This window comes from Thunnus thynnus, chromosome 11, assembly GCF_963924715.1.
Source record: "Thunnus thynnus chromosome 11, fThuThy2.1, whole genome shotgun sequence".
Taxonomy (NCBI): Eukaryota; Metazoa; Chordata; class Actinopteri; order Scombriformes; family Scombridae; genus Thunnus; species Thunnus thynnus.
In genome coordinates this window covers 20,323,200-20,340,786 of record NC_089527.1, presented here as the reverse complement: position 1 = coordinate 20,340,786, position 17,587 = coordinate 20,323,200, and the positions used below count along the sequence as shown (strand labels likewise).

The 17,587-nt window shown below is 39.7% G+C and overlaps 1 protein-coding gene across 7 annotated transcripts in view; it reads left to right on the top strand.

Moving 5' to 3' along the window:
* Positions 1-876: 876 nt before the first annotated feature.
* mid1 (midline 1) overlaps positions 877-17,587 on the top strand; it is a 28,864-nt gene continuing 12,153 nt past the window's right edge. For 2 of the 7 annotated variants that reach the window (XM_067603681.1, XM_067603676.1), the window contains exon 1: positions 8,972-9,215. The gene's annotated coding sequence lies outside the window, so the exon portion shown is untranslated. Of the gene's footprint in view, positions 981-4,788; positions 4,981-7,387; positions 7,540-8,971; positions 9,216-16,013; positions 16,197-17,587 lie in introns of those variants that run through there. The other 5 variants (XM_067603677.1, XM_067603678.1, XM_067603680.1 and 2 more) reach the window with 5 other exon arrangements.

The window sequence follows — 17,587 nt, the reverse complement described above, 5'->3', positions numbered from 1 at the left end:
ATGATTTAAGAATATCAAAGTTGTCTTTCCATTTTCATCCATTCAGCAATTTTCTTTCCAGGACTGTTTCAACATCAAAGCATCTTTTTTGACATGTAATCACTATGAATGTTCATGTGCAGTAATTAAATTTTATTAGGAGTTGAAATGGGGAAAATTCTCAAGGTAAAATTAAGTCTAGCTGAAATTCTTGGTAACCTTGACATTTTTCCACTTGAGGGATGTACACCCAATTCCTCAAATATGATCTCATTATTGCAAGTATGGGATTGTGTTTTTAGACTGACTCATCTATCTCACAGGATGAATACTCATTAGGGTGGAGAAAACCAATTCTCTCATTCTTAATAGCAAGATTTTTCTCTTTGCAGCTTTCTGCCTGCTGGCTGCCGGGGATCCTTAAGCTTGAGCCTTATTTTTCTCTGCTTGGTAACTCAATGGAGCTGCCCATGGCGATGAAGAAATGCCCTTTATCCCTATTATCTGATGGTGACTTACAACATGTCACCACCAGGACCAGCCTTAGACACACATTTTCACACTTTTTTCTCTTCCATCCAAATGTAGTCTTGCGTAAAATGTGGACACCTAGTCATTAATACCATTGCCTGTGCCAGTGATAGTGGACCCAAAAAGTGAGATCCCACAATTTTTGGCTGATTTTCCGGGAAATGTTTTTAGGGATGATGATTATTTTCCTTCAGCATTTTCATTCAGTGCCAGCTCACCAAAGGGTTAAGCATTCATCTCAGGAGCTTTCCATGCTCCTGTGTAAACCTGTAGAGCAGATGAGAGGCAATGTGTGTCAGTGAGGTATGTGTGTGTACACACCCCAATGAAGGGGAGTGTACAGGCAGACAGAAGACCTTCAACCTCCTGTCTCCTGTCTGTTTTACCTCAGGGAAAGTACCAGTCTCATTCAGTATCAGCCTAGTATTCACCGGGGAGAAACATTTACCATCGCAGCCATGGGGAAGCAGGTAAGATCTGATAAAGAAATACTTGCGGTAGTGACAGTGGGTTAAGGGAGGTACTTAGAATTAGTGCTAGGTCTTAAATTTGATCTCTATTAGGCTTTAGAGAGTAGCCAAGTCAATCATCCCAGGCTGATTAGTGGGATGATTGATGGTACAAGTACTAGAGCTTTTGTATTGAGTCAGAAAAAGTGACTGTGATGGCATAAATGTAATCCTAATGTATAAACTCAAAATTAAATTTCAATCACAGGAGAAGCCTTCTTTTAAAACACTCTCTGTTTATTACATGCAGTTATTATTATTATTACACTGCAGTGTACACAGCCTACATAAACATTTTAGATGCACATATTCCTGGATGCACAGGAGTGCACAACCAGGCTTGGAAAAAGATCCTCTGCACTTTATGTGTAACACATCAATGAGTGTTTGTGTTTCTTAGTGAGAAAGTTAATTTAGAGGGAGAGCTGGCTATGTTGTCTTTAAAACAAGTTCGGTCTTGCTTGCACATATACATCATATCTGCTGACAGATGAATATGAGATATCAGCCTCCACATAAAACCACTACCTGGCAAATTGCTGAACTGGAAAAAATAAAGCATTTCCTGTGCACAGGGAACAATTTGTTGTTATACTTTCTTTGTCCAAGTTTTTCAGTTTTGTGTATTTTCACAAGATAGTTCATGATTTTCAATGAGCTGTACTGCCGTCCTCCTCACTGTTGTTTTGGTGAGATCTAAGCAAGGCCATGTTGTTCTAAGAGAGAATAGAATTCATTATTGTGCCAAATAACTGCGGAGGGGAAAACTCTGGTGAATTCATTTTGGTTTCTAGTACTTTCTTTCAGCATCTGGTTCCGCTATTGTTCTTAAACGCCCTTCTGCCTTCATTTTAAGACAGAAACTAAAAATATTATTTCTTGGTTTCAATTTTTTGTGCCTGAATTACATTCATTCAACTATCCTTTTTCAAATTATCAACTGGCCATTGAAGACAGTTTATTTGAATATATTATTATTTCCTTGACTGCTTTGGATGTGATTTTATTACATTCATTCAACTATCCTTTTTCAAATTATCAACTGGCCATTGAAGACAGTTTATTTGAATATATTATTATTTCCTTGACTGCTTTGGATGTGATTTTATTACATTCATTCAACTATCCTTTTTCAAATTATCAACTGGCCATTGAAGACAGTTTATTTGAATATATTATTATTTCCTTGACTGCTTTGGATGTGAATTTATTAACCTATTTTTTCTCGTTCTTACTCATGACATAGCTCTGTTTCCTCAGTCTTGGTTCCAAGTGATAAACAAAACCGTGTCCATCGGGTCAGCAGTGCCAGCTCTATCAGCAGCTGCGAGTTCTCTGGGCCTGGTTGTTGTGACAGGATGAGAGCTGTTGCTGGTTCAGTCTTACTGTCAGAACCAATAACTGTGAATAGAAGTGGGGTGCCTGCATGTGTGTCTATGTGTGTGTGTGTGTGTGTGTTTGCGTGCATGCATGTGTAGACTCACCACATTCTGCAGCTGAAGAATATCCTTTTATTAACGATCCCTCTGCGGGAGAAACAAATGTTTAATCCATTTTAAACTCCAGAGAATGTGTTGCTGGGGCCAAGATTGAGGAATGTGTCCTCAAATTTCTTGGAATTTCTTGTCTTGTCAGTGTATGTCAGGATATTTCATTGGGCTAAAGTAAGCCAAGGTTCATAGCAATAGCAGAAAACTTATCTTTTAACCTTCAGGGAATCCGTAACTAGCAGAGACAGGCCTTTTACATATATGTGATTTTTTTACACAAGTGGTTATCAGCACTAACTGCACCAGCAACAACACTGTCAAAAGTGGCTTATCCTGAGCCGATAGTGTTTTGAAAACATCCCTTGGCCCGGATGCAGCCGACCCAGATCCCAACAGCTGGGCTTCTGCCTTTGGCTCTGACAGTCTCCTTGGACACATGAACACAGCACAACACAACAGATGTTCAGACCCTCCTCCAGCAAATCTTGGTGTAGGAGGTTTGAGAGTACTGTGCAGTGCCTCAGTTTCTCTGGCTGCAAAATGGAGAAACAGTATAGGTCCTAAACCTCTGAGTAAAAAGTGAAACTTTTAAAACTTTTGTTTTTTTTCCATTACAATGCTGCTGCTGCTTGTAAAAAAGACTATGTATCTGGGACTGGGTTTTGGACAGAGCATGGAGGAGTGGTCTAGTGCTTCTCTAGCACCATCTCTGATAAGACAAGTTTATTGTTGTGGAAGGAGGATTCTTGATAAAGACGTGACACTAGTTTTCTGCAGCGGATCCTTTAGAAGCTGGAAGCAATTACAGACTTCTCCAAGCAGCAAAGAATGTAGCAGGCGCTCACCGCACCCTTTCAAAAGGATCCCTTTTTTTCAGGAAAAAATAAAAGCCAAGACTTTGAGGCTATGGGGCTGTGGTGTCGACTAAACATGAAAGATTACCTTACTTTTCCAAAACTCTGTCACATGTTTCATTTCAATGAGAAACAGTCAGACAGACACCTAAAAGTATAACTGGTTTTCTTGGTGAATGTTGAATGAGTGTTTCCTTCACTTTTTTCTGTCCAGTTCATCTTTTCCTGAAAGCAGATAGCAAACCACTTCTACATCTTTATACAGTAATTTAAACATTACAGTGAGTCTTTTATGGTAAATTCAATTGCAGCTAATAGGATCACAGTTTTTATTTGTTTGCTTGAGTGTGTTAGAGAGAAGAACTGGGGTTACAGTTGATTCTGTTGTTGGCAAAACCATGTATACAGCACCAATAAAGCTGCAGCATATACTCTGAGGAAAAGATCGATTCCAGGTCATTGTCCACAGCAGTCCTATATGTTCTGCCAGCTAATCATAAAGCACATTAAATGCATGTAGACACTGGCTGATGTATTGTGTTATTTGTACAATTAAGTTTCTACCCAGGACGACCGTGAAGACTAGCTTTAACAATTAAGAGCGGTCTGGGATACTACCGTAAATTGCATCAAGCAACACCTCTGTTGAAAGTTGAAGAGATAAACTGCAGCAAGTGTTAATTGGCTTGGTCATAATATGATCATTTATTTGGTTGATGTTTGGATTGATTATGCGTTGCTTAGTTATGGACCGTATGCCTTGGGGAAGAAAGCAATTAAAATCTTGAACCTTTGCCATGATGAGGGCAGGCTAAGCTTTCATCTCATTGTTTATTGCCAAAATAAGGAGTGGCTGCTTTTGACTGTCCTAGTTACTATTGCTGCTTAGATCAATGTTTGCACTCAAAAAGACAGTCTTGATGGCAAAGCATGTGCTAACTTAATTAGGCATGTGCACTCATACTTTAATTATTGTAGTTTCTGAGGGCTTAATGGCAAACATGTCATGATAAAGATGTTTTTGTTGTGTGTTCCCTTTGCACATGTGTGTGGCCCACAATCTGATGAGTGTTTGGTGAGCAGCAGGATAAAACATTTATTATGAGGATGTATAGAGCTGTGTATTAAATGCGACGATGCAGCAGAGCCCTGGAGACTGATCCCATCTGTTCAGGGCTTGGTTGTGCAGTTGGAAACTCATCAAAATGTGGTCCCCAAGGTTTATGCAGCCCCCCTTTGTCTCTCCATTTGCTACCTCTTTGTCTTATTGCTGAGAGGGTGGGGAGCCAGGGGCAAGAGCACAACCCCGGTAGTGAGGAATGGGCGGGGGGGGAGAATTGGTGGGCCCGAGTATTAATGGAGACAGTATCCATGAAATGACCCAGTGGAAGTGACGCTTCCTGGGCATGTTTTACGCTTGCATGAGCATATGGCTGGGGCAGGGTGGGGAGCTCTGGAAATGAGAGAGGGAGTGTGGAAAGAGACTAGTCAGGATGCTACTGTATGTTTTGTTTAGTCTCTCATCCATGTGCTTTTGAAATAGACAGCTGAGCCTTCAGTGGGAGTTGCATCTTCTTGACGCATTTTAGAGGATCAACCTGGACCATAGCACATACAGTAAGTCACGCTAACTGTTTATTTTTTGGCTGCTGAATCTCATGGAAAAGTTTTGATGATTTGCTTTAGTGTGCAGTTCTGGTGAGGTTATTTGATTTTCCCTCTGCTAATCACATGTGTGTGGTTGTCCAGTGAAAATATTTCCTTATACTGTTTGCTCTTCATGATGTAGACATAAATTTCAGGATTTTTTTGTTCAGTGCAAAAGGAGTTTGCACCTGCTAACAGCTAAGCACCAAGGTGAAGCATAACCATGCAACATGATGACGTAGCTTATGAACGTCTGCTAGCTTGATCCCTTTTGACAAATCCTGTTTCTGTTTTACCCACGTGGATCAGAGTTTATGTAACGTCATATTTCACAGCTTATTTTGTTCCAGCTCCTTTAGGAGGGCTTTCCTGGCCCTTTTCAGGTTTTTTTCCAATTAATAGAGCTTGATGTGCCAACTGGTACCGAGAGAATTGCTTCAGGCAGCAAATAGCCTTGTTTAATGGGGATGAATATTAATTTGTTTTGAGTAATTATTTCGACAGTGCTGTTACTTATTGATAAGGGGATATATGTACAGTATAATGCAACGTATTTTCTGGAAGTAATTTTACTAGGATTACACCAAGAACGGCAATGTCTTGATTCCCACTTATACAAATGATTACCACATTTTTTTTTATTGTTTTTGTCAACTTCCTAACCTCCAATCAATCCAACCTTCTATCAATTGACTTTAAGGGAACAGGCAATTTCTTCTTTGTCAGAGTCGATACACTTATATTTACACAGTATATCATATTTATTTTGATTTGGAAGTTAAATTGCTACTGAGGCACAGGAATGCACAAAAATAAATGTTTTCATACATTTTTCGGACTGAGAGCCCCAGAAACTCTGTGTGTTAAAGCATGAGGTTGGGTTTCCAGTAGGTGAGATGGGGACAGTTGCTAAAAAGCGCAGCCCAGACAAGTTCTTTTGAAATGGCTAAAACAGAAACAGACATTTTTCCACTCAATATTTATTACAATTCAGAGAGGGCTGTGACTTTGGATTGACCCTGGAGTAACAAACCTACATTTTCACCTTTAAAAAAGCACTGGCTTCAAATGTTGGCATGACTACACAATCCATGTAAATGTCATGAGTTTTATGGCATTTTATTGCATTGAAATTAGAGTATGAAGTAACAAAGCCATTATTTCACAGACGGATATGGATATTTATAGATATATAGCACTGTATAAAGCCTTGGGCAGTGGCAATAACACTTTCATGTAGATTTCCTTGCTGTTGTAAATTACTGGAGAGCTGGCTTGCATCTGAGAAGTGATGTGAGAATATAGTGTTGCTGTTCTATGTGTGTTTGAGTGCCATATACAGGAAATGGATGTGTTCTTTGCTGTTTACAAATCCATGAACGTGGTGGCAAAGTGTGGAAAGAGTCAGGGAAAGGAATCACGCTGGAAGCCATGCTTAATTCATCTATTGTTTCATCTTACTTGTCGGCCTAAGAGTTTAGTCACGGTCAGTGGGAGCAGAGTGACCCCTCTCAGGTATTGTTGTCCTGCTAAATGTGTCTTTACAAATGTATTTTCCTTACAAAATGCAGCAGACTTCAGATTGGCATGGACTGCTGGAAGGGATTGGAGAGTGACAGACAGCAGTGGGCTTGACTGAGAAACAAACAAGCTGTGAAGAGAAGAGCTGAACGTTTGCCAATGAAAAGATTAGAGTGGCATTTGGTTCAAGTGCCAAGATGCATCGTTGCTCTTGCCACACCGCCATGGCAACGGGAGCTTTATGCTTTCCTTCCTAGTCTCCCCACTGAGTGTCCAGACTATACTAAAAAGTCATTTAAACATTTTGTGATTATTCACACTGACCCTAACATTTACCTATCTAGTCGTGTACACAAATGACATTTGTATAAATTCAGCTGCCTGAAATAGACATTTACCACATCAGCTCACGCATTTCCATGTTTTCATTTCTTCTAAATGACATGTAAATGAGTGAGCTGCATACAAGTCTATTGTAAATGTGCACGTAATCTCAGCTGAGCATCTCTACAGGCCCATCCATCCCAGTGCTCCCATTTGTCATGCTTGGCACCTCTGTTCCTCAGTGACCAATCAGGAGTGCCTCCTTGGCGACTAAAAGCACCCCCTCACCACCTCATCATCAGATGTGATTGACAGCCTCCCACAGGAAGGAGGGGGGTTATTTACCTCATATGTTCTCATGGGACTAAGTTAATGATCCCAGCCAACAAAATAATACAAAGAGGGAAAGGGAAAAAGCCTGAGAAGTCGGTGCCTGGTTGAACCATTTGGAGTAGTGTTGGCTTCCTTTAGAGAGGATTAGAGAAGAAGAGGCTGTGTGAGGAGAATTTCAGAGATAGCGGTGAGACAGACGAAGCAGCAGAGCCCTGGCAGAAAGTAAGAGCTAAAAGGAGGCTTCTGAGGCAAGTCAGTGTTTTCAGTAAAATCTCTTCCTGGGCTTTATTTCTGTATTCATCTGTCACACAGAATATGGACGGTCTTATTGACTGACTAACCGACTGCGAGGTAAGGGATCATTTGTATTTCCAATGGGTGGCACTTTAAAGTCTCTTTTAAGTCTCCTTTAGACTTTTAAGTTTGGCTCTGAGAAAGTTTTGGTGTGCTGAAATAAACATTTTTTGCAGTATTATGCATGCTTTTGTTTGAATTTTAGCAGTGTATTTTCCTGGATTTACAGAAAAGTGAAGATTACAGGGAGAATGAAATACCAATGATGATGTTGCAGTCAGCAGGTCTGGTCTGTTTTTTGCACTGTTCTCCACCATGGAATTAAATTATTTTTTAAGCTTGACTGCATATAGTTTAACACTTAACCTTATGTGCATACTGGAGTTACCATCGGATTAGATGTCATGCAATTACCAACATGTTAATGTGTTTAGATTTTTTTTTTTAATTAATTCTTTTTTTTTATATAAAATACTTACTGAAAATACCTTAGAATTTCAGTTGTTTTCATTGCTGTCATATCTATTTTCATACTTTATTGAGCCCTACAGGCTAAACTGAAACACAGGAATCTCTTATGCTGCGGTTTTACCACATAACACAAACATTTATTTTACACAGAGAGACTGTATTGAAAAAACTGACTTTATGTCGCTGACAAGTTTGTCTCAGGTAATGCCTTCCAACTAAATACCCCCAAATCTAATAGTTAAACAATGAGCGTAGGTTAAAATCCACATCTGTGAAACTGATCAAACTTTATCCAATCAGCATCACCGTTTGGATGCCAGTCGTGTCAGCCAGCACATGTTTGTGTTGGGAACATTTTCCACGCAGCCAAAGACTGGTGAACAGATGCCAACAATCTGAGACGACTTTCAGTCAACTGTTTCAACCACAGTAAATTCCTGTGTGCTTCCATTTCAGTGAATGTTTTCACATGGAAAACAAAAGAGGGCTATGAGAATAAGGTTGCTGAATAAAAGCTTTCTACCCAATGAGGCTGATGCGCTCGATCGAGATCTGCGCTAATGAACATGTCAACCAACATCAGAATGTGGTTGCGAGTTGTCTGTTCATCCATGTCAGCATTGGGCCATTGACATAGACTAAGCCTGATCAATGATTGCTCCTGCACTATTTTCCAGCTATATTCCTACTGCAATAAATTAATAAGGATAAATATATAGCAGTTCAGATTTGGACTGAATACAGTTGATATTAGCTGCACCTGTGAATGTCATTATACCAATTAGGCAAAAAAACAAGAAAGAGTGTGTCATTAATTAATTGCTGTTTCTTGTGGTGTGGGGATGAGATGTTTGAAAGATGTTTTTTTGAGGATGACAAAAACAGCTTTGTTGAAAATCATGGCAACACTCCATGCTCTGATAGCCCAGAGTGATAGATCTACTCTGCAGAAGTCCTGCCCCTTTCATATGATTGGCTATTGCAACAATTTGCAGCCCTCTGTGTCTAAATGGGGTAGGTACAGTTCTCAGTGAGAGCAGAGGAAGGCTGGAAAGTTTCGATCCTGTTGGTTTTCAGTGTAGGCTTAGAGAACAGGCTTAGAGGGTCAGAAACTCACGTAAGACACTTGGAAAGACGAGTCACTACTCAAAGTTCAGACCACCGCAGTGGATCAGCTTTGCAGAGCCCAAATATCCACACTGACTGACCTTAAAGGTGGCTCTTCCCTCTCCTGCCTGTTTATGGATGTAATCATGTGGCGGGTAAGTCTGAGGGTCATTCTAAACTTAAAAGCCTCAATGTGCATGCAGTCTGTACTTTCGGTGACTCTGTGTTTTGCAAAAACATTGAGTCATCATATGTTTCTAAGCCTCCAGGCTCCAGGGCTCTGTTCAAGTGCTGAGGTTGTTTGGCTTTGTTGTGTTCACAGATTCCTTCATGTTTTGAGCTGAATAATACTTGAGGGGTAAGATGACCTACTGGGAAGGCTGAGGGGAATTTTGTGACTAAAAGCGTCAAAGAGAGTGGGAGTAGCCAAAGTAGCTTTACAGTGTCAAAGCAGCTGTTCAGAGTTTCCTACAATACACATATACTTCTACATGGACTCTATCTAAAGGAAAATAATATAATTTGCGGTAGCACTCGTTGCAACATTATGCTATTCTTCTCCATTCCATCATAGAAGTTTTTTATTACCTTTACTCAAACTGAGACATCCACCACAGTGCTAGGAGAGATAAACCAGCCTTTCATCCTTAATCTGGTAACCTTTGACCCACAAAATACTCCACTGATAAGATAAAAGATACATACATTTCTTGCCTGCTATGTTCATATATGTAGTGTCAATACATCTGGACACAATTTTAGACAAGCTTAAGTTAAAAGCGTATACTAGTCATTTTACATGAGGCTAATGAAGGGTAAAACTGGGACGTTGCAGTTGGGTCTGAAGTTCCCCTTATTAATTAGTAACTTATCTTGTTCCTGTGAGGAGGAACGTAAGACATCTTCCCACCAGACTGCGCTGCGTTTGATCACCAGTGTGACAAATAGATATCTAGCTGTCACCATGGAAACACATGGAGGTCTTTAAAGAGTACATTGTACCATTAGTTTGTAGAAAATGGTAAGGTTTTTTGCAGATTAGTGAATAATAATGATGATGGCATTATTATTATATATTATTTTATTTATTATTATTATATTATTATTATGTTGTTATTAATTTACTTAAAATTTACTTAAAATTGAATACCAAAAAAATACAAAATTATTTTATTTACAGATATTCTGGAGTTGTAAATGTATAATGTCACCAAGCAATCTTGGCCTTTTTCATTGTAGGCCAAGTTTCTTCTGTTTTGGGATAGATGTGTGCTGTATTTTATAAATCAGCCACACGGTGGTGCTCTGTGAGTGTTTCCCACAATACCAAAACATCATTCTTGTTGTTTTGTGATGTCTGCAAATTGCTGGTCTATATATAAAGTACGATGAATAAACACGTAGTGGTTTACCCATTTTGATTTTTAGAAAATGCGTAATGCTTACTTTTAGTTTCGAGCCCGGTGACATATTTCCTGTGTCTGAGTTTCGAGGCAACAGGCTGCAGCAGTCTGCCTGGAAAGTCACATTCTGTAAAAGTTCCTGTGGTTGTGGGAAGGATACAGTGTTTCCCCACTGATGCCACCTGCCAAGCCGCGGAGAGGAAATGAGAGTTTGGTGCAGCTTCTGATGCTGACCAGGGTGACCTGTACAGCACAGACAGTAAGCATGCGGAGAGAGGAAGGAAAAAATAACTTGTTTGACTGACCTTTAGACCTCCATTTCAAGCTCTTGCTCTGTAAGAAACTCATTAGCTTCAGATATTACGTAGTCTACATTATATATTTCAGTGCTATTTCTTCATCTGGAGCTTCATTATAGAACATCCTGTTCAGTCGGGAAGGAAGCTCAAGCCTCTGAGTGGAAAGTTGATCTCTTACTTTCATTACAATTTAATGTCTGTTAACATCAGTTTGCCAGATGTGTGTGCACAACAAAAACATATGAAACTGTTAAACTTCTCCATGTAATCCTGTTTTTGTTTTACTTTTTATTATTAATAACATTTCAAGTTTAATATGCAAACATATGGGGAAGGGAACATGAGGTCTTGCTTGGTATCAACAAATATCAGAGAGAGGTAGACGGGTACACTTCATTATGCAGGGATTTCAATATGTAGCATTGCTGCTTAATGTACAAGGGACAGAAAAATCAATTAAAAAACCCTAATCAGTATCTGTTTCCTGTAAGTAACAGTCCCATTTCCTTCAGTATTTTTCCCCTGTGTTTTTCTGTAGACGAAGGGTATAAGTCATCTTTTCCATGGAGCGTATATAATTGACAATTCCTGTGAAAAGGTCCACAGCAGGAGGATTTCTCACAGCTTTTATTTCTGACAGCTTTTTTACATGCAACCAAGAAAATCTTCAGAAGGTAGGCATCATCTTTACATAAGCCTTCAGGTGTATCTACAAGATACAGAGAGAAAAATGACACATCCATGTTAAGGCCCAGGATCCTAGACATTATACGTCCCACAAAAAGGTTGAATACATGGACGCAACCAAAATATGTGGGCATGGTCCACTTGCATTGATCCACACTCCCTCCAGCAAGGGTGCTTGGTCCCAGTTAATTTGGATTTCTATTTTGGTGTTATAAAGGACCAAATCAAGCTCTTCCAACAAAAATCCCTCCAGATCAGTGAGTTACTGGTGAAACACTGAGTGTAAATGTGTCATTTCAGTCTTGCTCAGATAGGTCCCACCAAAAAGCCTCGCTTGGCCATATCCTCCACTGCTTCGAAAGCGTTGTTGTACAGTAGGTGACGGTGCTAGAGTTGAGGTGTCTTGGTTAGCGGGGTTTAGAAGCAGCTTTTGTTTTCCTTAAGCATCTGCTTGATTGAAGCGTACTCCTTTCTCTTCTGTTACACCTCTTCAGCATAGTCATGGTTGAAATACACCCTGTCCTGCACATAAATATTCTTCTTCTTCAAGGCAGCATGCAGGACTTTCTCCAAAGTTGTAAACTGCAGGAACCAAACCACAATTGAGTGCGGTGGTATATCAGCTTGTGGTTTGGGGGCCAGTGCTTGATGAGCCCTTTGATTTCTTAGTTCTTTTCCCTGATAAAAGTTCTGTCTTAATTAAGTCCTCGAACAAACATGTGCATGGACGTGTCCACAACATTTTCTGGGACACCATATATACAAATGTTGTTGCACTGGGAGTGATCTTGCAGGTCCGACAGTTTGTCCTGGTTGTTGGTTGTTGAGTAGTTAGATTAAAGTCTCTTTAACTTCAATATCTCACTTTTCTGTTTCTGCCATGATGGATGGCTTTCTTGATTTGGCCAGCGGCATCTTGTATTTTCTGGTCGATTTAAGTAGTCAGGTCATCGAGCTGTACTTTCATATCCTGTCAATATTTCTTTTCTCATATATGACTTCAAGTCGCTCATCCCTTTAGCCATGACTTCACTCACCACTTTACAAATCGAGCTGAGTGTAGCTGCTGTGCCCCCTTTGTCTTCAGAGTCACCATTTTCCCCTGAGCAGGCTTTGCTAATGGTCAGTGTTGCCAGATGGGAAATGTTGAAGTATTGTACCAGAGGCTTAAAATTGTTGTACTTTGAGGAAAATTATCGGACGTGAGTCATAACCAAATGTAGAACAAATAGGTGTAAAAGTGTAATTTCAGAAAACATGTATTTATTAAGGCGAAGAACTTTTTGACACTGCCTACAAATCTAGCCACATTGTTTTAAAAAATAGAAATAAAAAATTGCTGGTGTAGTTATATGATATGTGGAAGGAGGTAGTCTTTCGGGATTCACTCAAATAAAAGTGTTCCAACATTGAAAACAAAAGCATAGCTGTTCAATAAACTAAGGAACAAAAACATTCCTGTATGTCTGTTGGTAATACTTAATTTTTGGCTGTTCCAACAGCAACTCTACCCTCTTCTTCACCTCTCTTTTGTCCTTACAGTCCTCACCTTCTTGTTCAGCACTCATTTTCTTTACTTTTTTTTCACATGGATGCAGCAGTGAGCTATCTCTCACAGGAGAATGACAGCCATACTTGGCTGGAAAGACATAACATGAGAAGAGATGCGAAAACACAGATGTAGGATCCATGTTTTTACTATCCCGATCGTGTTGGGAAATTAATAAAATGAGATAGCCTAGACTGATTAGTGTGTCACAAAATGATCAAATTATTATACATTATGGGACTTTTGGCATTATTGATCATTATTGATTGTTATTGTTATGATTGTTGTTATTCTCTTGCCTATTTTTCTATTTTTGTCCCTGTTCATTTTCCTTTCAGTTTGAATCTGGTTTAGAGAACTAAAATACTTGAATTTCGGGGATTTTATTTGGCTGATACCTGAGCTGTATCTTATGATGCCATGCTTTAGCTCGTGCCACCGGAAGCCATCTTGTATATCCATGTACTCCTATTTGATAGATAGCCCAAATGTTTAGATATATAATTAACTTGTCCTCTATAATTATTTAAATAACAGTATTAATGGATATTGGTCAGGACCAGGCTTTCAGTAATGTGTGCAGCTGCAGATCAGGTACATTTGTCAGTCTAATCAGCTGGCTTGTGCTCCTATTGCTGTAAATCACTTTAGGCCAGAGTGGGCTGCTGCTGAGTTGGCTGCTTTAGGGAGCAGCAACAGGCCACATATTGGTCACAGCTATGCTGCGAAGACAGGATTACAGATAAATATGTTAGGTGTCTGCCCCAGGAAAGAAGACAAAGAGCAATCATACTCTTCTAGTCCCTGAATACATGGTTCACAGCCATCGTCAAGGGTGATAAAAGACCAGAACTGAATAGATTAAAGAAAGTGCTTGAGCAAGAAATTGTCTTCCTGTCTTTGAGATTGTTATTGTTTCATCTCCAAATGACCCATTACCTCCTAATCAAATAAAACTCCAAATGTTTAGTTTGTCTTTTGACAAAGACTCACGCAATTGCGATGAGTGCATATGTCTCACACCTGTCACATCTGCTAATACTCAGCATTAAGCACTCTGATTCATAATTCTGCTCTGCCGTAAACTACGGAGCAATTAAATTTATATGAAGTGAGCCCAGAAGAAGGACATTTACTTAGACTTTTCGTTGGTTAGCAGACACCGTACTCTTCCAGCCTTGACTGAATATTGTTGGTCAAACGTGGTTGTACAAGTAATTAGAGCCAGCCAATACATTTAATATTGATCTTGTGATATGACAGAACTTTAGTATTTTTCTTGTCTTTAAGACAGCATTACAATTCTTAGCTCATCTATCTGTTGTAAGTGAGCAACGTCAACTGTGAATCTGTTTGGTTACCACCATATACATATTACTAGACCTGCAATGATTAGTCTATTAATCAATTAGTTGATCAACAGAAAATTAAATGGCAACTATTTTGATAATCGAATAATCATTTTAGTCTATTTTTAAGCAAAAATACCAAACATTTGCTGATTCTAGCTTCTCAATTGTGAGAATTTATTGCTTTTCTTTTGTCATATGTGATAGTAAACTGAATATATCTGATTTTTGGATGGTTGGTCAGACATTTGAAGACGTCACCTTGGGCTGTGGTAAAGTATAATACATTTTTCAGTATTTATAGGCTTTTTATAGACAAAATAATTGGCAGATTAATTGATAATGAAAATAATCTTGCTAATAATGCTTTTCAATCTTAAAACAATCTTTTGAACCTTGTGAACATATGAGTATTCTTTGAGTAGAAGAGAGGAAGACTAAGATCATAACTGTTTTCAAAAGAACAACTCAAAATCTTTTTTTCTGGTTCTCTTCGAATACTGAGTTCGTCTCGCTAATCACATGATACTAAATTCCTTCTCAGTTGGAGACTATATAGAAGAAACTCAGGGAATGCCAGTCACATTCCCATGTGCATCTCCTAAGCGATGTAGCTCACACCCACCGCTTTGTCTGAACTTTAGCACGCCTTTAATATTTACAGTGTGTATCTGTCTATCAGAGGGGATAGTCACTCTGGGGACTCCTTTGAGTGACAGGAGGATTCAAATGGAGCATAGCAGGGGTGTGTCTGGAAATAGAGGCACATGGTAAGCAGATGGTACCTCGGTGATTTCCACATGAGGGCCAACTGGGACAATCTTGGATGTAGCAGATGATGTTGCATAGTGTCTTCATTTGTTGTCTTATCTGTCAGAGAGCAGACTTCACTTTTTGCTTCCTGGAGGTTGATGGAAATGTTCTAATCTAGTCAGTGTTTAACCTTTCAGCTATTTTGAGGTAAATTGTGTTTGAATTGTAACATTTGTTAGACATATCTAAGTATCTGGAGAAAAAGACAACAGACTGTTTGCTGATTCCACATCACCTTGTTTGTTAGATACTGAGGGAAGCGCATACCACTGTCCCACTTTACAGATGAGTCCTGCTCCCCCTCAGTTATGTTGTATCCTCTCAGCTTTTCTCTTTGAATCCCTGGTGGCAGAGCCAAGAAAAGTTCCAGTCAACAGCATTGTGCTGCTTGGGGCAGAGGGATGGTCACGCACACAAGTAAACCTGAAACTGATCCTGACGCTTTGAATTTCTGAATGGGCTGGGCTGAGAGGACACTAACCTGCCTGTGAGGACATGGGCCGGGACTCTGCACAATCCTGTGCCTCGCTTATTTGCCGATTATGACTCTCTTTCTCTTTCGCTCTCTCTCTCTCTCTCTCTCTCTCTCACACACACACACACACACACACTCTCTCTCTCTCTCTCTCTCTCTCTCTCTCTCCCCCCCCCCCTCTCTCTCTCTCTCACACACACACACACACACACATACACACACACACACACACACACGCACTCTCTCTCCCTCGCTCTCGCTCTTGTCTTCTTCCAGTACTGGCCAGCTCTCCAGCTGTAGGTGGAGCTGGCTTTCCTGGAATTGTCGGGCAACTTTTCCTGTTGTGCTTGCTACCTCTTGCTCAATCTCTTGCCTAATGACAGCTCTGCTGCAAGATTACTGTGCTGTGGAGACTTGTGCCATCTGGATGCCCATCTTTACAGCACGTTGGGGGTTTATGGCTGGTGCATTTGTTGTCATGAACATATTTTCATGATTCAGGTCAGAAGTTTTCCTTCAGCAGAAATGTCTCGGCAGTGCAAAGTGGGGCGAAATCCATCGGTGGGTAAAGTAAACTGTGTATGAATGGAGGAGCTTTCAGGAGTGCGTAATGTACTTTGATGCTGTAACACAGTTTTGCCACGGTGTTCTTTTACAAGCTCTCTTGAACTTCAGGATATTTTATACCGTAGGCAATGACATCACAGGATTAGTGTCTTTTTGCATTGTGTTTGTCATACAAAGCTCTTTGTTCATGTTGTAGTTAGGATAGCCTGCTTGAATTAGGTCTTAACTAAACCTGTTTGACAAGACCTGTGAAAGTACAGTAACAACTATGTTGTAGCTGATAGTTTTGCTAAAAAATGATGTGATGTTGTCTTGAATCTCAAGAAGAACCCTGTCAAACAAATAGATAAAGTTAAGTAGTTTCATGTGCCAGAGTTTTATTTTTTTGTAGAGATGAGTTTGCTTTTATGCTATTTGCAGTATATATATGCATGAATAAGTTAAGGATTATGCAAACATTATTTAAAACTGAAACCAAAATATTGTGTGTAAAATTAACAGTATCTAAAATTTTAGAGAGAATATATTAATGGATAATAGAGGCTCTAATAACAATATAGGTGCCAAAGGCTTGATTTAGCATGTTTATGAGTAGTTTGCATAGTGGAGAGGTTGTCTTTGATCCTCAATAATAACTTGAAGACACCTGAACTTGCTCACTTTGTCTGTAAAGAACAAAATAGCATAGAGACAAAGGCCCACAGATGCATCACTGTCACAAGAGACAAGTGCAACAATTGCCTCTTGTCTGGTACAGTACAGCGGGATGGTTGAATCTGAATAGAATGGAAAGAACAAACCCAGGTCTGTAGCTCAGAGGTAATTGCTGTATCCTCACAACTTCAAAAGGCTACTTGTGCCCGAGTGTCCTAATAATGAGCTTTTGCCTTCTTCACACATAATGAGTGGAGGTAGAGAGTTCACATAGAGAGACGCTGTGAGCACAGTGTGTCCACTCGCAGCTGGGGTGTCTGACCGGCCATGAACAAAGGCTTAGTGTCTGTGATAGCGTGGAGCTCCACTCATCAGCAAGCAGGCCAATAGACTTCTGCTTGGCTGAGCTGTCAGTCCTCGCTGGCCTGCTGGCCTTCGGGCTACAGTATAGAGAGGAACACATTGGGACAGGCTAGACTGCTCCTGTGCCAAATTAAAATGAGCCACTGCCGCATTTTCTAAGTTGTAAGTCCAGCCAAACAGACCATACAGCATTCTGATACATTTCTAATGTGGAGACACATGTTTTTGTTTAAGTATTCTGCTTGTTTATTTTATTTCCCCAATTTGCTTCATTTCCATAATCAGATTTCTTTTACAAATATTTACATAGTATTTATATTCATAATTCACATCTAGTTTGCAAAGGAAATTTAATGAAACTCAAGGCG